This window comes from Chelonia mydas, chromosome 2, assembly GCF_015237465.2.
Source record: "Chelonia mydas isolate rCheMyd1 chromosome 2, rCheMyd1.pri.v2, whole genome shotgun sequence".
NCBI lineage: Eukaryota > Metazoa > Chordata > Testudines > Cheloniidae > Chelonia > Chelonia mydas.
In genome coordinates, this window is record NC_057850.1 from 1797343 (window position 1) to 1823570 (window position 26228).

Consider the following 26228-nt stretch of genomic DNA (forward strand, 5'->3'; position numbering starts at 1 on the left):
CTAGGGGTGACAGTGGACGAGAAGCTGGATATGAGTCAACAGTGTGCCCTTCTTGCCAAGAAGGCCAATGGCATTTTGGGCTGTATAAGTAGGGGCATTGCCAGCAGATGGAGGGACGTGATCGTTCCCCTCTATTCCACATTGGTGAGGCCTCATCTGGAGTAGTGTGTCCAATTTTGGGCCCCACACTACAAGAAGGATGTGGAGAAATTGGGGAGAGTCCAGCGAAGGGCAACAAAAATGATTAGGGGTCTGGAACACATGACTTATGAGGAGAGGCTGAGGGAACTGGGATTGTTTAGTCTGCGGAAGAGAAGAATGAGGGGGGATTTGATAGCTGCTTTTAACTACCTGAAAGGTGGATCCAAAGAGGATGGATCTAGACTATTCTCAGTGACAGTAGATGACAGGACAAGGAGTAATGGTCTCAAGTTGCAGTGGGGGAGGTTTAGGTTGGATATTAGGAAAAAAATTTTCACTAGGAGGGTGGTGAAACACTGGAATGCGTTACCTAGGGAGGTGGTGGAATCCCCTTCCTTAGAAGTTTTTAAGGTCAGGCTTCGCAAAGCCCTGGCTGGGATGATTTAGTTGGGGATTGGTCCTGCTCTGGGCAGGGGGTTGCACTAGATGACCTCCTGAGGTCCCTTCCAACTCTGATATTCTATGATTCTATGAACCTAATTGGTTCTCTAGCAACCCCTTTTCAGCTGAACCTTATTAACCTGTGGTTACCTCTCCTCAGTGGATAGGGAGGGGCCTTTTAACCTTCTGGGACTGATTACTTCCCCCCACCCCCTTTATAGCTGTTTGTCCTCGCTTTACCACACCTTGTATAAAGAAAAAGAGGACTTGCGGCACCTTAGACACGAACCAATTTATTTGAGCACAAGCTTTTGTGAACTACAGCTCACTTCATCGGATACTCACCAAAGCTTGTGCTCAAATAAATTGGTTCCTCTCTAAGGTGCCACAAGTCCTCCTTTTCTTTTTGCGGATACAGACTAACACGGCTGCTACTCTGACACCTTGGATAGTTCTTTTTGCAGTTTCTGAGAACTCAGGTAAATGTGTGACAGGAAATGTGTGGATTTGCTTCTGAGTTAATGGCTGATGGGTTTCAACCAATTGGGTCGGTGGCCAAAGAAGCAGCTGTGGTTTTGCGCCCTTTTCCTCATAGTGCCACAGTGAAGGGGGAGGACACTTGATTGCACACGAGCAGGCCTGGTAGCCATAATTCACCACCAGTGAGGCACCACTGGAAGTTGTAGTGCAAACGGGACCCTGGTGTTTTCACCACCCTGCCACGTAACCCTGCTTGAGCGAGAGATGACACGATGGTGAAAACCCCTGATCCCTGCTGCCACTGGCACTTTCCCATTGTTATCACCATGTGGCATACAGGGGCCATAAATGTGTGTGGCCACGCTATTCTCCTCCTGGCACCCCCAGCTTGCAGGGTGCAGGGGTCAGGACAGGGTGACCCAGGCCCACAAGGCACAGTCCTGTGGAGATTCCGGGCTGTGTTACAGCCCATAGGCAGGCCAGGTGAGGGGATCCCAAAGGGGCCCATTTCCTACCGCAGACACAGCTTCGGCCAGCACGAAATCAGGGGGGCTGAGAGCCATTGAATGCCCTGTAAACCCTGCATAGGATTGAAACCGCTTCAAGCCAGGGGGTGTGGCAGGACCCCTATTCCCAGCACCTGTGGGAACCCTAGAGCTGGCCCTGATCAGAGCGTGCCCCCCAGGCCCTCTAGTGCCATGGTCCCAATGAGGGAAATAAAATAACCATCACATTAAGGATACGCCTTGCACTCAGCGCCCTGGGGTCTGTGCGGTAATCGCACCGTGCCCCGCACTCGGGGCGGGAGGGGGCCGGGGGTTGCACTCAGCGCCCTGGGGTCTGTGTGGTTTAGAAGGGAGCGTGCAAGCAACAATAAACAATGTGGCTTCCCAAGAGACTCCTAGTGCCCCAGAGGGGCAAGGAGGCCCCAGCCTCCCTCCACATGTGGAATCCAAAATGACATAGGCCTTCTTTGCTGCAGCATCAAGGCTCAAACTCTATTTATCTTAGGTACTTTTATGGCCCCCATTACTGGAGCATCTGAGCACTGCACACTCTTGAGCTGGCCATTTTCTAAAGTGGTAGATTTTTATCCTTCCTCCCAGTGAAATCTCATATCCTTGTGCTGCCCTGCTCCCTCCTCCAATTCCTTGCCGTTGCACATGGTCACTCTTTCTCAGCTAGCCCCCCTCTCGTTCTCAAAGTCATTTCTCCCATGTCAGTAAAAAACCAGCCCTGGGAATGGCTTTTCCTCTGGCTACGGTAACGACTTGCTGTGTCATTTTATTTTATGAGTCCCACTGCTGACAAACGGGTACCCATGCAACCCCCAGGGAGGCTGCAAGCCCCAGACAAGCGACCAGGAAGCCAACAAGCCCTGATATGATGATCTAGGGGCCATTAAGCCCTGTTCCTTCCAGCACAGTTAAAGGTGTACGATCTCTAATGAGCCCCGGGTTTTTAATTAGGGAGCTTGTAGCTAAGTCAGCTATTTTCCCTTAACCTTTGTATGTCCACGTCTACGCTTGTGGCTGGTTGTATTTGTGTTGTTGCCTTCGGGGCAGCTTGCCCACGGGGCCTCATGTGAGTAGAGTGCCTATGGGACATACATACAGAGCTACACCTACAGCAACCTCTTCCGGGACATCCTGGCCTAGGGCAGCGAGCTGGAAGGCTAGCCAGATCCGTTACCCCTGCAGAGTTGGGGAGCTTATCTAGACTGTAAAGCACTGCGGCCTGGTTACAGGAAGACAGCCGTGTTCCCAGCCTGGGGGCAGAGGAAGCTGCTGTAGCTACTAACCATGTTATGTAGACACAAGAGATGTTCTGAGCCAGCCCTGTCACTGGCTGGTTATAAATGCATTTGGAAGTGGCCGTGTAGACAGGTCCCAAGTTGATGCAATATATGTGTTAAGAAATCAGGATGAAGGTATGTTACGGCAGTTTAGACTTCACTCCTCCCCTCCTTAAACTCTCTGCATTGGACTCACATCTGAATTTGGCACAATGGATTGAGGGTCAGCAGCTTGCAGCACTAGGCCCTGTGTTCTAGACACAGTGAGTCCTAGGCTGCTTCCCCTTGCTACCAAAAGGCAAAAACAACGCTGAGCCGCCACTACAGAAATATTGTGTTTGAAAACTTCTCCTTTTGCCTGAAGCTCTGCTGGCAAAAGCAAAGCCAAGCCAGTGCTGCGGCTCATGCATGAAGCTTTAGGCTCCGGGCTCTTGTTGATGCTCCCATGAGATGTGCTGCTAACACCCTGTGCAAGAACGAAACTCGGAACAGGGGATTAGTCGTGCAAGCTGGAAATCACTGAATGGAATGAACAGGCTGAGTCAAGCGGGCATTACATGTCTCCAGTCCTGGCCTTTATTTTCATTCAACCCCAAATCGACATTTCCGTGAAAGGTACAAAACAGTCATTGCGACATTACAAACAAAATTAGTTTTGCCTTTCGTACAGAATATTTACAGGAGACCAGAAAATCGCCATCTTAGGAACAGCAGCTGCATTTCCTGGATGCTGGAGCTTTGCAGACACAGCTCTTGGCACAATTATTGCATCCAGCTGGGCAACAGGAGCAACAACCTGAAAAGATAAAAATCAAGACACGATTATTGGAGATGCCAGACAACAAAAAATAAAAACAACCCTCCCCTGTAAGAATTGAAGGAAGCTCAACATGGATGAGACAAGGATCAAAACCATGCTGTGAACTGTACTTTATAAAATATTAAAACATCTCAGCTTTACTGTTAATAAATATTCCTCACAGAGGCCACATAAAAGTCAAGATTGGACAGTCCTCAGTCATTTCCCACCTTAATATAGGTCAGAATCCTTTTTCTGACCCAACGGTTTTATTAAGAACACGCAGCGTACGAAAAAGAAACAACTGGTTGGCGTTGGAAAGAACAGAAGTTTTTACAAATATACTCAGGCCCACACTTGGAAAGTAAGTATACAGTTTAACAACAAGAAAAGGAGTACTAGTGGCCCCTTAGAGACTAACCAATTTATCTGAGCATAAGCTTTCGTAAGCTACAGCTCTCTTCATCGGATGCTCACGAAAGGTTATGCTCAAATAAATTGGTTAGTCTGAGGGTCCACAAGTCCTCCTTTTCTTTTTGCGAATACAGACTAACACGGCTGCTACTCTGAAACCAGGTTAACAACAGACGCCCTGCTTCAGCAAAGCACCTACTTATTTTAAAGCATAGGCTTAAATGCGTCCCCAGTCAGCAAAGCACTTGCGGCCTGATCCCAAGATCCCACCGAAAGAGAGGTAAGACTCACGTTCCCTTTGACGGGCTTTGCAGCAGGCCCACAAAGCGCAGTCCTAACTCCCCAAGACTACAAGTTGAGCACACGCTTAATGGTTTTGCTACATCGGGGCCAGAAATTCGAGCTTCTGTACTCTAGTCTCCATACTGCTGAGCCAGTGACAAACCCCTCGTTCATCGCAGGCTCAGCCAGGTGGGGAACTCGCTTGTTGAGGAAACATTTTTAAAGGGGGGAGCGGGGGGATACTCACTCTTTTTGCAAGAGGTGCACCTGCAATTTGTGCATTGGCAGGAGTCCGTGCAGGTACAGGAGCCACCTGGTGAACAAAGGGGGGGGGGGGGAAATGAGCATCACAGCTGGAGTAAAACCGAGAGGACAATCAGGGGGCAAGGGGAGAATTTTATCACCAGCAGGAAAAAACCCAACAAGGGGAAAGTCAATAGAGAGACCGTGGGCCAAACCCCCAGGCCTTTTTTTAAACAGGCCAAAAGTCTTTGGATGAACTTATCGTTGTTATTATTATTATAATATTCTTCTATCTTGAGTCTGGACCTTGACAAGAAATAAGGCATTACCCCTGAACACCAGGCTTCATCTCAGTCACTTGCTTCCCACGGCTCTGCTGGGTAGAAGTTACCTCTCGGTTACCCCTGGGTTTGAATCTGTCTGTTACCTGGATCTTACAAAAGTCACTGCAGAATCTTTTCCCCCCGCCACGAAAGTATATTTGCAAGTGGCTTAAAAATGGCTTCCCACCGCTGGAAAAGGAGATTTACAAGCCAGCCCGGGGCGCAAAGGTGGAAGCCAGGGCCATGTGAGCCGGGGAGCTCACTCCCCGCAGCGGGAGGACTCACTCACCGGCAGCGCAAGGACAGTCCTGGGGATCCATCGCTCTCCGGGTTGCTGCGGGCGCTGCTCAGCCAGGCGCAGGGGAGGAGACGAGGCTTGGAGCGGAGCTGCCCGACGCCTCCCATTTATCCCGGCGGAGGCGTGGGAGCGAGCGCAAAACCCCCGCCCCGCCGCCCTGCGCACGGGCCCCGAAGCAGCGAGCAGAGCCGGGGGCTGCTGGCGGCTCCTCTCGCCGCACGGAGCCGCGCTGCGTGACTGCGCACCGCCCGGGCGCCCCCGCACAGCGCCGCGCGCAGAGCCCCCGCCCCGGAGCGCATAGCGCGGGGCGAGCCCCGCACACAGCAGGGCGCCGTGTGCAAACATCCCCCCCCACCACCACACACACCCCGCATTGCCTGGTGCTGTCCCCGCACAGACCCGGGCGCGGCGTGGAAACGCCTGAGTCCCGAGAGCAACACCCAGCCCCGGGCGCTGAGTGCAGCCCGCTCTCCCCGAGCGCAGTGCGGGGCGCTGTCCCCTGCCAGGCCCCGGCGCGGAGCGCAAAAGCCGCCGCAGTGCGGGGCCCGGTGCGATTCCCGCACAGACCCACCCCAGGGCGCTGAGTGCAATCCCCGGCCCCCTCCCGCCCCGAGTGCGGGGCCCGGTGCGATTCCCGCACAGACCCACCCCAGGGCGGTGAGTGCAATCCCCGGCCCCCTTCCCTGCCGGAGTGCGGGGCACGGTGCGATTCCCGCATAGACCCACCCCAGGGCGCTGAGTGCAATCCCCCGCCCCCTCCCCTGCCGGAGTGCGGGGCAGGGTGCGATTCCTGCATCGACCCCAGGGCGCTGAGTGCAAGGCGTATCCTTAATGTGATGGTTATTTTATTTCCCTCATCGGGACCATGGCACTAGAGGGCCTGGGGGGCACGCTCCGATCAGGGCCAGCTCTAGGGTTCCCACAGGTGCTGGGAATAGGGGTGCTTGGGGGGCTGCCACACCCCCTGGCTTGAAGCGGTTTCAATCCTATGCAGAGTTTACAGGGCATTCAGTAAAAAGAAAAGGAGGACTTGTGGCACCTTAGAGACTAACCAATTTATTTGAGCATAAGCTTTCGTGAGCTACAGCTCACCTCATCGGATGCATACTGTGGAAAGTGTAGAAGATTCCCCCTCGCTGGGAAACAGCCCCCCGCCCCCCTTGCTGGGGAAGGGGAACGATCTCTGCGCCCGGGACGGCTCCGGCCTCTCCCTCGGGGCTGCTGTGAAATCTCTGCGGTGGGAGCCTGCAAACCGAGCTCCCCGGCTCAGGTGGCCCTGGCTTCTTCTGCCATGCTGGTGACAAAATTCTCCCCTGGCCTGCTGATCCTCCTCTCGGTTTTACTCCAGCTCTGATGCTCATTTCCCCCCCCCCCCCCCCGCTTTGAATCAGACAGATTCAAACCCAAACCAGGTGGCTCCTGTACCTGCGCAGACTCCTGCCAATGCACAAATTGCAGGTGCACCTCTTGCAAAAAGAGTGAGTATTCCCCCCCCCCCTTTAAAAATGTTTCCTCAACAAGCGAGTTCCGCGCCTGGCTGAGCCTGCGATGAACGAGGGGTTCGTCACTGGCTCAGCAGCATGGAGACTGGAGTACAGAAGCTCGAATTCCTGGCCCCGATGTAGCAAAACCATTAAGCGTGTGCTCAACTTGTAGTCTGGGGGAGTTAGGGCTGTGCTTTGTGGGCCTGCTGTAAACTATTACCAGCGGGAGAGTGGGGTGGGGGGAGGTATTTTTTCCTGCTTTGTGTGTATATAAAAAGATCTTCTACACTTTCCACAGTATGCATCCGATGAAGTGAGCTGTAGCTCACGAAAGCTTATGCTCAAATAAATTGGTTAGTCTCTAAGATGCCACAAGTCCTCCTTTCCTTTTTGCGAATACAGACTAACACGGCTGCTACTCTGAAATTAATCTGGAGGCTGGAGGGGGTCTGGTTTCTGAGGAAAGACTGGAAATGTGGTTCATACATAGAACTGGGCTAAGGGATGGCTAAAGTGGGGTGGGTGGGCATGAGGAAATGCTGCTCGTATCTGAAGGGTGTAAACCCCAAGGAAGGAAAGGGATTATTGAGCACAGTAAACAGGGAGCACCCAGAGGGCCAGAGGAGGAAATTAAGAAGAGGAACGTTCGGGCTGAATATCAGTCAGTGGGAGCTGGGGATGCTCAGCGCCCTGGAACGTTAGCCTGAGGTGTTGCAGGATTGGTGCCCCAAAATGGCAACACCCACTATCTGGGCACTTTGACTTTGACAGTGGCTGGAGCCCCAGGCCCTTTAAATTGCCTCCAGAGCCCTGCTGCTGGAGCCCTGGGGTAGCGGCTGCGGGGCTCTGGGGGCTATTTAAAGGGCCCGGGGCGCCCCTGCTTCTACCACCCAGGCCCTTTAAATAGCTGCTGGACCCCACCGCTTCTCCCGGGCTCCGGCAGCTAATTAAAGGACCAGGGCAGTAGAAGCAGGGGAGCCCCGGGCCCTTTAAATAGCCCCCGGAGCCCGGTGCTGCTGCTGCTACCCTGGGGGGGAGGGGGAGGAGGAGAAGGAGGGGGGGCACTTACCTTACAGGGTGGGCTGGGGCTGGCTCTGACTCCCCTCAGCCCCGCCCCTTCCGCCCTAGGCCCACACTGGAGTCCCTAGAGACCAACAGACAAACAAAGAGCTTTTGGACAAATAATCTGAATTTAAACTGACTGGGGGCCTTCTTTCTGATCCAGCAATTGGACAGGACCCTCTGACCAAGGGAGGCCCCAATCCTTCCTGAGACGGATTCGAAGGACTTGACCTATTGACCGGGTGGGCCCCGCCCGGAGAGGCCGAAAGAATCACTGTATTATCTTTTCCCTCCTGCTTGCTTTACTTTCCAGGTAGACTAGTCCCAGTGGGACTTCGCCACACCAGCCCAGAGACGATCTGGAGGCTGCTAGGCATTCTGAACTCCGGCTTGCATCAGTGGCGAGCTGAAAGCACTGGAAGGATCAGGCCCTATGCAAAGCAATAACTGTGATAAAGTGGGACTATGCTCCGAGTACAATATGTACCGGGCAGAGGCTAGTGTGTATACCTCCGTCCATTCTGAGTACCTGCTACCATGCTCCCTCGTCACGGTCATCTACCACAAGCAGTGATATAGAGCTGAGCTATTTGAGCCATCATGGGGTCCCAATGATCTTGTATAGGCAGCAGGTTTAAAACGAACAAAAGGAAGTATTTCTTCATACGACGCACAGTCAACCTGTGGAACTCCTTGCCAGAGGATGTTGTGAAGACCCAGACTATAACAGGGTTCAAAAAAGAACTAGGTAAGTTCATGGGGGAGAGGTCCATCAATGGCTATTAGCCAGGATGGGCAGGGATGGTGTCCCTGGCCTCCGTTTGCCAGAAGCTGGGATTGGGTGACGGGGGATGGATCACTTGATGATTCCCTGTTCTGTTCACTCCCTCTGGGGCACCTGGCATTGGGCACCGTTGGCAGACAGGATCCTGGGCTAGATGGACCTTTGGTCTGACCCAGTCTGGCCGTTCTGATGTTCTTAAGTTGTATTTCTCCCATATTCCCCAGTCACAACTTCCTACTTCTTGTGCTGTTCTGCCGTATGTGGACGCTTCTCATGGGCGGACACACCGCCGCCCACGGCTGGAAGAAGGAGAACTCCAGCACATCCCATACATGTGACCTTACCCCCTCCGACCCGACTCGCAATTGGGAAGTGGGATGGAGTTGTGCAATTGACTCTGTAATTGCAGAACTGTAACCCTGTGCTCATCTCCCCCGTCATCGCATGATGCCTGGTCGTCCTGTGCCCGTGTCAGCAGTCTCCTGTGCAGGACTCCGTGAACACCTCTGTGTGGGTCAGCGCGAAAAGCACTCAGTCCGTACCATGTGCCACTCCTCCACCATACTCAGTCTCATTCAGTCTCCGGAGAACCTTTCTCTGATTCGTCTTATTTATCCTCGGCCACTCCAAGCTTTCCTGTTCCAGCCTCGTGGATCCTGAGTTTTGGTATTTGCAGGGATGTCTTCCAGCCGCAGGTCGTTCTCATTAGATACACCCGAGAGCTCAGTTGCTCCGCCCTTGGTTGGTATCCAGCCAACAAGCCAACAGGCTCCTGTAGTCCAGCCGAGTGAAGCGGCATCTTCCTTTGAGTGTTTCTCACAGTAGGGAAGGAGCTGGATTCAGTCGTGATGATTATAAAAGGGATTCTTTGTGAGGTTCCTGGACACAAACAGATACTGTCGTTCTCTCTAGCTTCCAAGCGGGGGCTCCAGGGGCTATTTAAAGGGCCGGGGCTCCAGCTGCCTCTGCCGCCCCGGTCCTTTAAATAGCCGCTGGACCCCACCGCTTCTCCCAGGCTCCGGCAGCTAATTAAAGGACCAGGGCAATAGAAGCAGGGGAGCCCCGGCCCTTTAAATAGCCCCCGGAGCCCAGTGCTGCTGCTGTTACCCCGGTGGGGGAGGGGGAGGAGGAGGACAGGGGGGGCACTTACCTTACAGGGTGGGCTGGCTCTGACTCCCCTCAGCCCAGCCCCTTCTGCCCTAAGCCCCGCCCCTTCCGGGGGCCAGAGCTGGCCCCAGCGTGCCAGTAAGTCACTCGACTTACTTTCACCCCTGAGTTTATGTTTCATTGTGCGCCAGGGTCTGTGTTTAATTCCCTGAGGGAGAGGGACCACAGCCCCCCCAGGAGCTCAGAACAGTGGGGAGTGACTGGGCAAATTCACCTCCCAAGAGGTACCCCCACCTGGACAGGCTTACGTATACTGGTTCACACTGGAGTCCCTGGAGACCAACAGACAAACAAAGGGCTTTTGGACAAATAATCTGCATTTAAACTGACTTGGGACCTTCTTTCTGATCCAGCAAATGGACAGGACCGTCTGACCAAGGAAGGCCCCAATCCTTCCTGAGACGGATTTGAAGGACTTGACCTATTCATGGGGGCTCTTGTTCTGAGCTAACAGCTGTTATGAACTTCTAACCATAAAACCCCCCCATGGTGGCGTTTGAAGCACTGACTCTTCCCAGAGACCGAGTTGAAGTTGGGGGTGATTTCTGGTCAGCTTATTGGCATGCAGGTAGGTTCTTTTATTGTTTTAAAGTCTTTTCTCTGTCATGCTTTCACCTTAAGAATAAATGTGCTTGCTTAGAAAGAGCTGTGTGGTAACTTATAACTATAGGCAATTACACGGTGTATAGCCTCTGGAGACAAAGCAGAGTAGCCTGTGTCGGCCATCTGACTTGCTCGGGCATTCACAGGATAGGCAGTGGACTGTGCCTGGAAAAACCCTGATCAGAAGGGAGAGAGACACAAGGAGGTGAAAGCTGAGGAGACGGTGCCCTTGCTGGACCATGAGTGAGGAATACAGATGTAGTTCGTGACACCTTGCACCACGCAGTACACACAGGGTCCTGACTGGAACCATTAAACACTAACTCTGAATAATCCCAGGCAGGCAGTGTCTGCCTTACTCCCTGAAGCCCAACGGGCGATATCCCTAATACACGTGTGTCCTAACTAGTGGAACCTACACCCATTGTGTTACACGAGCACGTTTGGGAGTTATCGTGATTTGCTCCTGGAAAAATGGAACTTCCACCTCCAGGAGTTAAGATTCTTTTCCACCCTTTCTCTTCGTTCCCTTCTTCTCTGACGTCTGGCATTTAGGCTAAGCCCTTTGGACTTCTGATGGCAATTCCCACAGAGCGAGTTTTCTCCGTTAGTCTTTCCCATCATGGGGTGGCTCAATACTCTGACTTTGGGAGAAAGGGTCTGATTTCCTGTTAATCTCCTTGAAACGGTTTGGGAGTGATGTAATTAATCCCTGGTACAGGGTGTCTTTTTTCATGTCCTCTGTGTTGTGAATCGCAATCACTGCTTGGGTAACTAACCAGACACTTGGATTTTTTTCCCTCTCTCCAGTCCAAGCACAACGAAGTGATGATCGTCAGCAAATATGCACTCCGTGAGCACTGCTGTAGACACTCTTACTACCTGACTTTGCTTAACGCTACTCTATGTGGCTGTTAAACACCTTTGGGATGATGACCCATGTGATTATTTAATGATGTCACACTCACCTTGCTGTAACACGCAAGCTCCTCATGCAGCTGCAGAGCGCTTTGTAGACAAGCTGTGATGAAATAGAAACTTTCTGTAATATTTTTACGCTTCCTATGGGTGCCTCAGTTTCCCTCTGTACTTTCCATTGTTACCTATTGCCAAAGTGTTAAATCTGCTCTTGGGGCACAGCTGGAGAGATGAGGTGTTGGGTCACTGAGGTTGAACGAATGGGTGATTAAAGGGCTGGCTGCAACCAACCCACGTCAATGGAGGGTCCACAAAGACAATGGAAGCCCCAAGGACTGAGCCACTGACACCTACCCCCTGAATCTCCGGCAGGCAGAACATGTGAGCTCAGCGTGGGTCTGCAGGACTTCGACAATGGACTCTCACCTGGGACTGACACAGAGAGGCAGGGCCAGAAATGGATTCCATAGCATCTTGGCTGGCTGATTATGCTGACTCGGCGAGCATGGACTATGTTCCAGTTGCCTAATAAACCTTGCTCTGTTTTGAAAAAGCTGCCGGGTGTCACTGCCGATACTTAGAGCCCTGCAGATCTGTGGCGATGTGCTCTATATCCGTGGACCATGTTTGCTGATCGGATGTGGACACCCATTTTATACCCATGCAGGGCTCTCCCAATACTTGCCGAGGTGCATTGGTCCCTGAAGAGAGTCAAAGTCTCCCTCCAGGAGTCTCTCTCAGTTGGGCTCACTGGGCAGAGCTCATGGTGTGAAACAGGAGTGTGGGAGCCCAGAGGCTCGGTCTCGGAGGCATTGAGACCACACAGCCTCCCCTTAAGGGAGAGTGAGGCCCCTTAGGGGGCTGGCACACAGAAGGGGTTCCTCTAAAGGACTATTTAAATCCTGGGGCATAGTACAGATCCTTTCGATGCATGACCTAGGGTGAATCATATTTCCGGATACAAGCGTATTATGTGGATCAGTTCTCCTTTTGCTCAGCACAGGTATTTGCAAAAAGGAATTGTGGGGTATATTAATTACAACTTCCAAACAAGGCCACGTGAGACCAGTGAACTGGTCCAGCAAAGCTCTGAGACGCATGCTGAACACGTACCCTGTAGGCGTGGCCTTGGTGATGGGGGCTCTGGACTAAAGGTCAGGAGAAGCAGGTGCTATTCCTCGCTCTGCCACTAACCTACTGTACGTCCTTGGATAAGTCACTTCACCCCTCTGGGCCTGTTTTAGCTCCGTCCCTTTCTCTGTCTGGTCTCTAACAGACAGGGATGGTCTCTTGTATGTGGATGTACAGCGCCTAGCACCACAGGGTCCTGATCCTACTGTATTATGAATGATCAACTCTTAAAATCAATGGGATTGCTCTTGTTCTCAAAGCTAAACGTGGTTCAGTGTTTCTCTGGGTAGGGGGTCCATAACAAGTGCTTCACACGTGCTCTCAGAGAGCCAAACAGCATCTTACTCTGTAAGCGTTTGTGGAGTAGGGCGCTACTCCATGTGAGTAAAGATACCACAGTCCAGTCTTATTCCACTGAGATCAATCCAAAGCTCATTTACAACAGGGTGAATGTAACGCGGACTCTACGTCCAATCCTCCCCTCCCTGCCCTATGCCCACTCTTACACTCTGTTCCTGGCTAAAATGTCGGATTCGTTTCCCTGTAGGAAAACTGTATACCTGTGGATGTGGAGACAGTCTTGGAATGACAGATTGGGAGGAAACGAGTGCCGCTTGCCGCCCAATGTTTCTGAATGCACAGAAAATCCTGAAGGATGCAAACAGAGTGAACGTAAATACCCCAGCTGCTGGCATGTAAAAGATCCCCTGGTTTGCTCATAACCTTTGTGGCCAAGTATCTTGTTCTCCTCAGCAGGCCCAGTTCTTTTTAGCCTTGGAGACACAGGTTTGGGAAAGGCAGTCCGTCCAGGTGGCACACGGTCAGGCTATACCTTTCCACAGTCAGTCCCTTGGGCCTGTTTTCCTCTCCCCTCGGGGAGGGGATGCAGCCTCCCTTCCTGGAAAGGTTCAGTGTCTTACTGCACCCAGCCTGCTGGCAGCTTGCGCTTGCGCTCGCTCGCTCACTCTCTCTCTCTCTCTCTCTCTCCTCCTAACGGGGGGGGGGGGGGGGGTTAAAAAGGTCTCATGCAGTTGGAGTCAGCTGAACCTAATTGGTTCTCTAGCAACCCCTTTTCAGCTGAACCTTATTAACCTGTGGTTACCTCTCCTCAGTGGATAGGGAGGGGCCTTTTAACCTTCTGGGACTGATTACTACCCCCCCCCCCTCCACCACCTTGTAGCTGTTTGTCCTGGGTTACCACACCTTGTATAAAGAAAAGGAGGACTTGTGGCACCTTAGAGACGAACAAATTTATTTGAGCACAAGCTTTTGTGAGCTACAGCTCACTTCATCGGATACTCACCAAAGCTTGTGCTCAAATAAATTGGTTCGTCTCTAAGGTGCCACAAGTCCTCCTCTTCTATTTGCGGATACAGACTAACACAGCTGCTACTCTGACACCTTGGATAGTTCTTTTTGCAATTTCTGAGAACTGGGGTAAATGCGTGACAGGAAATGTGTGGATTTGCTTCTGAGTTAATGGCTGTTGGGTTTCAACCAATTGGGTCGGTGGCCAAAGAAGCATCTGTGGTTTTGCGCCCTTTTCCTCATAGTGCCACAGTGAAGGGGGAGGGCACTTGATTGCACACTAGCAGGCCTGGTAGCCATAATTCACCACCAGAGAGGCACCACTGGAAGTTGTAGTGCAAACGGGACCCTGGTGTTTTCACCACCCTGCCATGTAACCCTGCTGGAGCGAGAGATGACACGATGGTGAAAACCCCTGATCCCTGCTGCCACTGGCACTTTCCCATTGTTACCACCATGTGGCATAGAGGGGCCATAAATGTGTGTGGCCACGCTATTCTCCTCCTGGCACCCCGAGCTTGCAGGGTGCAGGGGTCAGGCCAGGGTGACCCAGGCCCACAGAGCACAGTGCTGTGGAGATTCTGGGCTGTGTTACAGCCCGTAGGCAGGCCAGGTGAGGGGATCCCAAAGGGGCCCATTTCCTACCGCAGACACAGCTTCGGCCAGCACGAAATCAGGGGGGCTGAGAGCCATTGAATGCACTGTAAACCCTGCATAGGATTGAAACCGCTTCAAGGCAGTGGGTGTGGCAGCCCCCCAAACACCCCTATTCCCAGCACCTGTGTGAACCCTAGAGCTGGCCCTGATCGGAGCGTGCCCCCCAGGCCCTCTAGTGCCATGGTCCCAATGAGGGAAATAAAATAACCATCACATTAAGGATACGCCTTGCACTCAGCGCCCTGGGGTGGGTCTGTGCGGGAATCGCACCGTGCCCCGCACTCCGGCAGGGAAGGGGGCCGGGGATTGCACTCACCGCCCTGGGGTGGGTCTGTGCGGGAATCGCACCGGGCCCCGCACTGCGGCGGCTTTTGCGCTCCGCGCCGGGGCCTGGCAGGGGACAGCGCCCCGCACTGCGCTCGGGGAGAGCGGGCTGCACTCAGCGCCCGGGGCTGGGTGTTGCTCTCGGGACTCAGGCGTTTCCACGCCGCGCCCGGGTCTGTGCGGGGACAGCACCAGGCAATGCGGGGTGTGTGTGGTGGTGGGGGGGGATGTTTGCACACGGCGCCCTGCTGTGTGCGGGGCTCGCCCCGCGCTATGCGCTCCGGGGCGGGGGCTCTGCGCGCGGCGCTGTGCGGGGGCGCCCGGGCGGTGCGCAGTCACGCAGCGCGGCTCCGTGCGGCGAGAGGAGCCGCCAGCAGCCCCCGGCTCTGCTCGCTGCTTCGGGGCCCGTGCGCAGGGCGGCGGGGCGGGGGTTTTGCGCTCGCTCCCACGCCTCCGCCGGGATAAATGGGAGGCGTCGGGCAGCTCCGCTCCAAGCCTCGTCTCCTCCCCTGCGCCTGGCTGAGCAGCGCCCGCAGCAACCCGGAGAGCGATGGATCCCCAGGACTGTCCTTGCGCTGCCGGTGAGTGAGTCCTCCCGCTGCGGGGAGTGAGCTCCCCGGCTCACATGGCCCTGGCTTCCACCTTTGCGCCCCGGGCTGGCTTGTAAATCTCCTTTTCCAGCGGTGGGAAGCCATTTTTAAGCCACTTGCAAATATACTTTCGTGGCGGGGGGAAAAGATTCTGCAGTGACTTTTGTAAGATCCAGGTAACAGACAGATTCAAACCCAGGGGTAACCGAGAGGTAACTTCTACCCAGCAGAGCCGTGGGAAGCAAGTGACTGAGATGAAGCCTGGTGTTCAGGGGTAATGCCTTATTTCTTGTCAAGGTCCAGACTCAAGATAGAAGAATATAATAATAATAACAACGATAAGTTCATCCAAAGACTTTTGGCCTGTTTAAAAAAGGCCTGGGGGTTTGGCCCACGGTCTCTCTATTGACTTTCCCCTTGTTGGGTTTTTTCCTGCTGGTGATAAAATTCTCCCCTGGCCTGCTGATTGTCCTCTTGGTTTTAGTCCAGCTGTGATGCTCATTTCCCCCCCTCCCTTTGTTCACCAGGTGGCTCCTGTACCTGCACGGACTCCTGCAAATGCACAAGTTGCAGGTGCACCTCTTGCAAAAAGAGTGAGTATCCCCCCGCCCCCCTTTTCAAAATGTTTCCTCAACAAGCGAGTTCCCCACCTGGCTGAGCCTGCGATGAACGAGGGGTTTGTCACTGGCTCAGCAGTATGGAGACTAGAGTACAGAAGCTCGAATTCCTGGCCCCGATGTAGCAAAACCATTAAGCGTGTGCTCAACTTGTAGTCTGGGGGAGTTAGGGCTGTGCTTTGTGGGCCTGCTGCAAAGCCCGTCAAAGGGAACGTGAGTCTTACCTCTCATTTCGGTGGGATCTTGGGATCAGGCCGCAAGTGCTTTGCTGACTGGGCATGCATTTAAGCCTGTGCTTTAAACTAAGCAGGTGCTTTGCTGAAGCAGGGCGTCTATTGTTAAACTGTACACTTACTTTCCAAGTGTGGGCCTGAAAGGTGGAATCGGTGTCCTTTCCCTAAGTATAATATGTAAAAACTTCTGTTCTTTCCAACACCAACCAGTTGTTTCTTTTTCGTACGCTGAGTGTTCTTAATAAAACCGTTGGGTCAGGTAAAGGATTCTGACCTATATTAAGGTGGGAAATGACTCAGGACTGTCCAATCTTGACTTTTATGTGGCCTCTGTGAGGAATATGTATTAACAGTACAACTGAGATGTTTTAATATTTTATAAAGTACAGTTCACGGCATGGTTTTGCTCCTTGTCTCATCCATGTTGAACTTCCTTCAGTCCTTACGGGGAAGGGTTGTTTTTATTTTTTGTTGTCTGGCATCTCCAATAATCGTGTCTTGATTTTTATCTTTCCAGGTTGTTGCTCCTGTTGCCCAGCTGGATGCAATAATTGTGCCAAGAGCTGTGTCTGCAAAGCTCCAGCATCCAGGAAATGCAGCTGCTGTTCCTAAGATGGCGATTTTCTGGTCTCCTGTAAATATTCTGTACGAAAGGCAAAACTAATTTTGTTTGTAATGTCGCCATGACTGTTTTGTACCTTTCACAGAAATGTCGATTTGGGGTTGAATGAAAATAAAGGCCAGGACTGGAGACATGTAATGCCCGCTTGACTCAGCCTGTTCATTTCATTCAGTGATTTCCAGCTTGCACGACTAATCCCCTGTTCCGAGTTTCGTTCTTGCACAGGGTGTTAGCAGCACATCTCATGGGAGCATCAACAAGAGCCCGGAGCCTAAAGCTTCATGCATGAGCCGCAGCACTGGCTTGGCTTTGCTTTTGCCAGCAGAGCTTCAGGCAAAAGGAGAAGTTTTCAAACACAATATTTCTGTAGTGGTGGCTCAGCGTTGTTTTTGCCTCTTGGTAGCAAGGGGAAGCAGCCTAGGACTCACTGTGTCTAGAACACAGGGCCTAGTGCTGCAAGCTGCTGACCCTCAATCCATTGTGCCAAATTCAGATGTGAGTCCAATGCAGAGAGTTTAAGGAGGGGAGGAGTGAAGTCTAAACTCCCGTAACATACCTTCATCCTGATTTCTTAACACATATATTGCATCAAATAGGGTCCTGTCTACACAGCCACTTCCAAATGCATTTATAACTAGGTAGTGACAGGGCTGGCTCAGAACATCTCTTGTGTCTATATAACTTGTTTAGTAGCTGCAGCAGCTTCCTCTGTCCCCCAGGCTGGGAACATGGCTGTCTTCCTGTAACCAGGCTGCAGTGCTTTACAGTCTAGATAAGCTCCCCAACTCTGCAGGGGTAACTGATCTGGCTAGCCTTCCAGCTTGATGCCCTAGGCCAGGATGTCCCGGACGAGGTTGCTGTAGGTGTAGCTCTGTATGCATGTCCTGTAGGCACTCTACTCACGTGAGGCCCCGTGGGCAAGCTGCCCAGAAGGCAACAACACAAATACAACCAGCCACAAGGGTAGACGTGGACATACAAGGTTAAGGGAAAATAGCTGACTTCGCTACAGGCTCCCTAATTAAAAACCCGGGGCTCATTAGAGATTGTACACCTTTGACTGTGCTGGAAGGAACAGCGGCTTAATGGCCCCTAGATCATCATATCAGGGCTTGTTGGCTTCCTGGTCGCTTTTCTGGGGCTTGCAGCCTCCCTGGGGGTTGCACGGGTACCCGTTTGTCAGCAGTGGGACTCATAAAATGACACAGCAAGTCGTTACCGTAGCCAGAGGAAAAGCCGTTCCCAGGGCTGGTTTTTTACCGACATGGGAGAAATGACTTTGGGAAAGAGAGGGGAGCTAGCTGAGAACGAGTGACCATGTGCAACGGCAAGGAATTGGAGGAGGGAGCAGGGCAGCACAAGGATATGAGATTTCCCTTCTAAACTGTTAGATTTTAATACGTCCTCCCATTGCACCTGGCCCGAATCCATCTCCTAATTCTTGCTGCTCAGCAATTCCAAAGCCTGGCTGGCCAAGCAAAGGTCTAACACTCAACTCTGGCATTGCTAGTCTGTTTATCTTCACAACATCCCTGTGAGGGCAGGGCTGTGCTATTATCCCCACTGTATAGATGGGAACCTGGGGCCCAGAGAGACAAAGTGACTAAGGCCTTGTCCACAGTAAAGAAATTAAGTCAACCTATGTTAGGTCAATGTACAGCCACCACAGTAATTACTGTGGTGATTCATGTCCACACTATGCCCCCTGTCAGTGGTACATGTCCTCCCCAGGAGCACTTCCACCAACTTAACTGTGAGGGGCATTGTGGGACACTAGAGCCCCCCGGCCCACGGATGTGTGGGTCAGGCTGTCAGCCCTGGGGTGGCCGGGCTCCCGCTGAGAGCCCCGTGCAGGACTGACAGCCAACAGGCAATGTAAGTGAGGCAGTGTCTACACAGACGTTGCGTCACCCTAATGACATCGACCTAAGCACTACGCCTCTCGTGGAGGGGGCGTTATTAGGTCAGTGTCGTGGGCGACGGAAATCAGCGGGAACAACGCTCTAGTGTAGGCACGGATAGAGTTAGGTTGACGCAAGATGCCTTACGTCCACCTAACTGTAGTTCAGACCAAGCTCAAGGAAATCTGTGGCAGAGCAGAAAAGTAGACCTAGATCTCCCAAGTGGCCCCCTTAACCACTGCACCATCCTTCCTCTCAAAGGCGAGCTTCTGGCTAACATGCTGCCAGCTTCTGGCTAACATTATCAGCCCTCGGGCTCTTTCAAGATTCCAGCCTCCCAGGTGCTCCCTCCGGGTGAGTATGCTCGACATGAGCTGGCAGTGCAGGAAAGCACGAATGCAGTACTGGGCTGTGTGTCACCGGACAGGGAGAAGATAGCTCCCGACCTCACAGCATGTGGAATATTGTGTTCAGGCCAGAGCCCCTCATTACTGGAAAGATGTTAGGATATAGATATTCAGGCCTGTCTGTAAAGGCCCATACTCTAAGAATGTAGGTGTGTTCTTATCACTTGGCTAGTTAGAGGTATAAAAGAAAGAATCAAAATCAATGTCTGCCGGTGTAAGGGCCTCCTCTCCCTGTGACAGTCTGAGCCCCTGTGCTTAGGCTAAGGCCTCTGGCTAAGCAGCAGAGGCAGCCATGAGCTGGGAAGCGACCGGTCACCTCCTCACATTGCAAACTAGTCACTTTGAAATAAGGTGCTATTGCGCTGTTAGGAATACAATCCTGTCCTATCACCTCCAGAGAAAGGGAAGTGCCTAGAAAATGTAAAAGGAAACTTAGTTTGAGAGCATTGTGTCTGGCAAGAACTCCCTTATCAATAGCTGGGATGTGAAATCCTCATTTCTCTATTGTTTTGTCATTATAGTTCCCACTTTGCTATTGTTTGTCTGTATAATCTCTGTCTGGTTCTGTGATTGTTTCTGTCTGCTGTATCATTAATTTTGCTGGGCGTAAACTAATTATGGTGGTGGGATATAATTGGTTACATAATCATGTTACAATATGTTAGGATTGGTTAGTTAAATTTCAGTCAAATGATTGGTTAAGGTATAGCTAAGCAGAACTCAAGTTTTACTATATAGTCTGCAGTCAATCAGAAAGTGGGGGGGCGGGGGGAGAAATGGGAACAGGGAATGGGGGTGGGGAAATTGGAATCATGTTTTGCTAAGGGGGGAATGGGAACAGGGGCACAGGCATAAGGCTCTGTGGTGTCAGAGCCGGGAAGGGGGACACGAAGGAAGGGAACAGGAATCATGCTTGCTGGAAGTTCACCCCAATAAACATCGAATTGTTTGCATCTTTGGACTTTGGGTATTGTTGCTCTCTGTTCATGCGAGAAGGACCAGGGAAGTAAGTGGGTGAAGGAATAAGCCCCCTAACGAAAGACAGTAAAGAATTGGAGGGAGCTCTGAGAAGAGGAACAAAATCAATCAGGAGGCTGGAGGGGGTCTGGTTTCTGAGGAAAGACTGGAAATGTGGTTCAATACATAGAACTGGGCTAAGGGGTGGCTAAAGTGGGGTGGGTGGGCATGAGGAAATGCTGCTCGTATCTGAAGGGTGTAAACCCCAAGGAAGGAAAGGGATTATTGAGCACAATAAAGAGGGAGCACCCAGAGGGCGAGAGGAGGAAATTAAGAAGAGAAACGTTCGGGCTAAATATCAGTCAGTGGGAGCTGGGGATGCTCAGCGCCCTGGAACGTTAGCTCGAGGTGTTGCAGGATTGGTGCCCCAAAATGGCAACACCCCCTATCTGGGCACTTTTTGAAAATGTTTGATATTTGATCCGTCAGTCGTGGCTTTTCCTTCATCATCCCGGGCAACCACGAGTAGGGTTACCACCTTTGAAATGCAAAAATCCAGCAGTTCCGCCACCCCCACAAAACAAGACCTATGCAACCCCACCCACAAGGCAACTCCGCAATCTCCCTCCCCCTTCAACAGCCACTTACTGTGTCTAGAGAGCTAACACATATAGATAAGATTGATGACATCGTTTTCTTAAAGTGCAGAAGTGGGAGCATTGCAGCATCGTCAGCTGGACACAGAAACTTTTAACATCAGGTATCCCAATATACTGTGATAATAATGCAAATCTTTAGACCCATGTAAAAAACCCCAGCAGATTAAATTATTTTTCTGCCAACTGGCCATGCCATAAAAAAACTGGCCAGACCAGTCAAATACTGACCCCTGCCAGGTGGTAACCCTAATCACGAGGAACTCAGTAATACAACTGGAAGGGTCTGGTTTCCTCTTCATCTGCCAGAATGTGGACAAAGGATGTAATTGTCTGGAGCAATTTATTTCCAGGTAATACAAGACACTCATTTTAATCCAGAAAGTCCATTCATTGGGATGGCTCCCCAGGAGTTCATTTTTCCACAGTGTCTGTGGATTTTAGAAGCTTGGTGGCCACCTTTCCTGAAGCTTACTGCTGTTCTTACTGGGACCCAGCTGTTGTAAGGCTTGTGACAGGAAACTGACCTCTTTGGGAGATCTTCCTCTGTTACAAAGTTTATGTATCATTGTGAGCCAGGGACTGGATGTAATTCCATGGGGGAGGGTGACCACAGCTCCTGCAGGAACTAAGAATGGGGGGCAATTCGGCAAATTCACTGAGGGTGTAACACCTTCAGAGAGGTGACCCTACGGGAGACACTCCAATATAGTAGTTCAAACTGGATTCTCCAGAGAGAAAGAGACAAAGAAAGGACTTTTGGATTTAAAGCCTGACTTTGAACTGACTCCAGGCCGTCTTTGCATTCACTGTTGTAGCCATGTTGGTCCCAGGATATCAGAGAGACAAGGTGGGTGAGGTATTGTCTTTTATTGGACCAACTTCTGTCAGTGAGAGAGACAAGCTTTTGCGCTTACAGAGAGCTCTTCTTTGGGTCTGGCAAAGGAACTCAAAGTGTCACTGCTGAATACAAGATTTGAGTAGATTGGTTAGCATAAGTAAACACCTACTGAACGGTCCCTTGAAATATATGTTAGCTGCTTGTGCTAAACCATCTGTTCAATCCTTGTGGCACTTTGAGTGAGTTTTCCAGACCCGAAGAAGAGCTCTGTGTAAGCTTGAAAGCTCGTCCTTCACTGACAGAAGTTGGTCCAATAAAAGAGAATACCTCACCCACCTTGTCAGGGCCTTCTTTCTCAGCCAGCCAGCCAGCAGCAGAATCTTCTGTCGAAGGAAGCCCCAGTCCTCCCTAGCAGGGACGGGCACAGCTTTGGCCGACTGTCACCCCCTCGGACTGATGGGTGACTTCTGGTAAGTGTGAGGAGCACAGCTGGTGCCCTGCCGAGTTGCTAGGCAACCCAGCAAAGTCCGCCGGGCCCAATGAGCCTTGTACCCATGGCTGTGCTGCCTGACGGGGCAGGTGAGCCCGCAGCCCGCTACCTGGGCCCAGCAGCACAGTGACTGCTCACTGCAGATCACACCTGTAGCTGCACTTGCCCTGCGCCAGCTCTTCGCTCCCGGGTGCTCCCGTGTCCTCGCTGCCTTCCTGCCTCTGACTCTTGGCTTGGTTCTTTGACTCGGGCTTTGCTGTAGGATCAGCACCTGGCTCTCTACTCGCCATTGCTCTGAACTGCTGCCATAACCACGAGGCAAGGCCCTGCTCCACCCAGGCGGTAGCTCCCTGTGCTCCAGGCGCTTGAAGCAAGTCGTTAGCCTGTGTATAGGACTTGTATTGGTTTTTATGGATCTGTTTGCCGAGCAAGAGCTGTGTGGTAACACGTAACTGCTAGAAATTAGAGTTGCTCGTCATCTTTGGAGACTGCAAAATGCAGACGCTGGGCAGCCTGGCTTGCTGGGGATATCAGAGGGTAGGCAGGGACCTGTACAGCCTGGAAAGGTCCTGGCCTGGAGAGAGTGAGATCTGGGCCTCCCCCGGGAGCCTAGAGTCGGCGCCCTGGAGAGGGTACAGCGGAGGAATGCAGGTGCAGTTGCTCTGAACGTTGACAAGGCTCACTGAGGGGAACAGAGCTGGAAGAAACCCACTGAGACTCGGCTGTTGCTTCTCCAGGGCTTCCCAGAAGAGGCTACTCTCCCGCTGTCAGAGCTTCTGCCATCAGCACCCTTCAAAAACCCGCCCCTTGGCGGAGAAGCCCTGCTGTGTAGCTGGGGGTGGGGGGCTGTCACTGCCTTGCGCAGGGGGGCAGATTTTGCAGCAGTTATGCTGATGTCTGGCTACGGGGCAGACCCTAGCCCAGGAGCAGAGGGAGGCCCAAGGAACCAGGAGGGGTTGCCAGGCCAGTTACTATTTCCCAGGGGGTGCAATGCCCCACTGTGCCCGGATAGCCCTGGGGGGCGTGGGGGAGGGCAGCATCCCAGCTCCCTGCACCCCAGCCTGGGGACTCTCCCCGCAGGCGCACGGCTGCACTCGGGCCCAGGAGCCCCTGAGTCACGCTGGGTGGCCAAGCCCCGGGTTTGCGCATGGACCCGTAGACCAGCTCCTGGGGCTCAGGGCCCAGCTTTCGCCCCGGGATAGGTCGGGGAGGGGAGCGATTGTGGCTCCTCCTTCCGTGCCCTGGGTGGGACGGGCTGAGCCTGAAAGGAGGGGCCAGAGGTGAAAGTAAGCCGGTACGCTCCGGTACGGCCTACCGGCAAGAGCAGCCCGGCTTCCCCAGGGGGCAGTTTAAAGGGCCTGGGGCTCCCAGCAGTGGCTGGAGCCCCAGGCCCTTTAAATTGCCTCCAGAGCCCGGCTGCTGGAGCCCTGGGGGAGCGGCTGCGGGGCTCCGGCAGCTATTTAAAGGGCCCGGGGCGCCCCTGCTTCTACCACCCAGGCCCTTTAAATAGCCACCGGAGCCCCAGGCTGCTGCTGCTACCCTGGTGGGGAAGGGGGAGGGGGAGGAGGAGAAGGAAGGGGGGCACTTACCTTACAGGGTGGGCTGGGGCTAGCTCTGACCCTCCTCAGCCTCGCCCCTTCCGCCCGAGGCCCCACCCCTTCCGGGGGCCAGAGCTGGCCCCAGCGTGCCAGTAAGTCACTCGACTTACTTTCACCCCTGAGTTTATGTTTCATTGTGTGCCAGGGTCTGTGTTTAATTCCCTGGGGGAGAGGGACCACAGCCCCCCAGGAGCTCAGAACAGTGGGGAGTGACTGGGCAAATTCACCTCCCAAGAGGTACCCCCACCTGGACAGGCTTACATATACTGGTTCACACTGGAGTCCCTGGAGACCAACAGACAAACAAAGGGCTTTTGGACAAATAATCTGCATTTAAACTGACTTGGGGCCTTCTTTCTGATCCAGCAAATGGACAGGACCGTCTGACCAAGGGAGGCCCCAATCCTTCCTGAGACGGATTCAAAGGACTTGACCTATTCATGGGGGCTCTTGTTCTGAGCTAACAGCTGTTATGAACTTGTAACCAAACCCCCCCATGGTGGGGTTTGAAGCACTGACTCTTCCCAGAGCCCTAGTTGAAGTTGGGGGTGATTTCTGGTCAGTTTATTGGCATGCAGGTAGGTTCTTTTATTGTTTTAAAGTCTTTTCTCTGTCATGCTTTCACCTTAAGAATAAATGTGCTTGCTTAGAAAGAGCTGTGTGGTAACTTATAACTATAGGCAATTACACGGTGTATAGCCTCTGGAGACAAAGCAGAGTAGCCTGTGTCGGCCATCTGACTTGCTCGGGCATTCACAGGATAGGCAGTGGACTGTGCCTGGAAAAACCCTGATCAGAAGGGAGAGAGACACAAGGAGGTGAAAGCTGAGGAGACGGTGCCCTTGCTGGACCATGAGTGAGGAATACAGATGTAGTTCGTGACACCTTGCACCACGCAGTACACACAGGGTCCTGACTGGAACCATTAAACACTAACTCTGAATAATCCCAGGCAGGCAGTGTCTGCCTTACTCCCTGAAGCCCAACGGGCGATATCCCTAATACACGTGTGTCCTAACTAGTGGAACCTACACCCATTGTGTTACACGAGCATGTTTGGGAGTTATGGTGATTTGCACCTGGAAAAATGGAACTTCCACCTCCAGGAGTTAAGATTCTTTTCCACCCTTTCTCTTCATTCCGTTCTTCTCTGACGTCTGGCATTTAGGCTAAGCCCTTTGGACTTCTGATGACAATTCCCACAGAGCGAGTTTTCTCCGTTAGTCTTTCCCATTATGGGGTGGCTCAATACTCTGACTTTGGGAGAAAGGGTCTGATTTCCTGTTAATCTCCTTGAAACGGTTTGGGAGTGATGTAATTAATCCCTGGTACAGGGTGTCTTTTTTCATGTCCTCTGTGTTGTGAATCGCAATCACTGCTTGGGTAACTAACCAGACACTTGGATTTTTTTCCCTCTCTCCAGTCCAAGCACAACGAAGTGATGATCGTCAGCAAATATGCACTCCGTGAGCACTGCTGTAGACACTCTTACTACCTGACTTTGCTTAACGCTACTCTATGTGGCTGTTAAACACCTTTGGGATGATGACCCATGTGATTATTTAATGATGTCACACTCACCTTGCTGTAACACGCAAGCTCCTCATGCAGCTGCAGAGAGCTTTGTAGACAAGCTGTGATGAAATAGAAACTTTCTGTAATATTTTTCTGCTTCCTATGGGTGCCTCAGTTTCCCTCTGTACTTTCCATTGTTACCTATTGCCAAAGTGTTAAATCTGCTCTTGGGGCACGGCAGGAGAGATGAGGTGTTCGGTCACTGAGGTTGAACGAATGGGTGATTAAAGGGCTGGCTGCAACCAACCCATGTCAATGGAGGGTCCACAAAGACAATGGAAGCCCCAAGGACTGAGCCACTGACACCTACCCCCTGAATCTCCGGCAGGCAGAACATGTGAGCTCAGCGTGGGTCTGCAGGACTTCGACAATGGACTCTCACCTGGGACTGACACAGAGAGGCAGGGCCAGAAATGGATTCCATAGCATCTTGGCTGGCTGATTATGCTGACTCGGCGAGCATGGACTATGTTCCAGTTGCCTAATAAACCTTGCTCTGTTTTGAAAAAGCTGCCGGGTGTCATTACCGATACTTAGAGCCCTGCAGATCTGTGGCGATGTGCTCTATATCCGTGGACCATGTTTGCTGATCGGATGTGGACACCCATTTTATACCCATGCAGGGCTCTCCCAATACTTGCCGAGGTGCATTGGTCCCTGAAGAGAGTCAAAGTCTCCCTCCAGGAGTCTCTCTCAGTTGGGCTCACTGGGCAGAGCTCATGGTGTGAAACAGGAGTGTGGGAGCCCAGAGGCTCGGTCTCGGAGGCATTGAGACCACACAGCCTCCCCTTAAGGGAGAGTGAGGCCCCTTAGGGGGCTGGCACACAGAAGGGGTTCCTCTAAAGGACTATTTAAATGCTGGGGCGTAGTACAGATCCTTTCGATGCATGACCTAGGGTGAATCATATTTCCAGATACAAGTGTATTATGTGGATCAGTTCTCCTTTTGCTCAGCACAGGTATTTGCAAAAAGGAATCGTGGGGTATATTAATTACAACTTCCAAACAAGGCCACGTGAGACCAGTGAACTGGTCCAGCAAAGCTCTGAGACGCATGCTGAACACGTACCTTGTAGGCGTGGCCTCG

At 52.4% G+C, this 26228-nt stretch overlaps 1 long non-coding RNA gene across 1 annotated transcript; it reads left to right on the plus strand.

The window, feature by feature from the left end:
- The first annotated feature begins 7697 nt into the window (after positions 1-7697).
- On the plus strand, positions 7698-12035 carry LOC122464372. The gene is made up of 3 exons (XR_006288322.1): positions 7698-8510; positions 8771-10281; positions 11127-12035. It is a non-coding gene; the product is annotated as an uncharacterized LOC122464372 (long non-coding RNA).
- The last annotated feature ends 14193 nt before the right edge of the window (positions 12036-26228 follow it).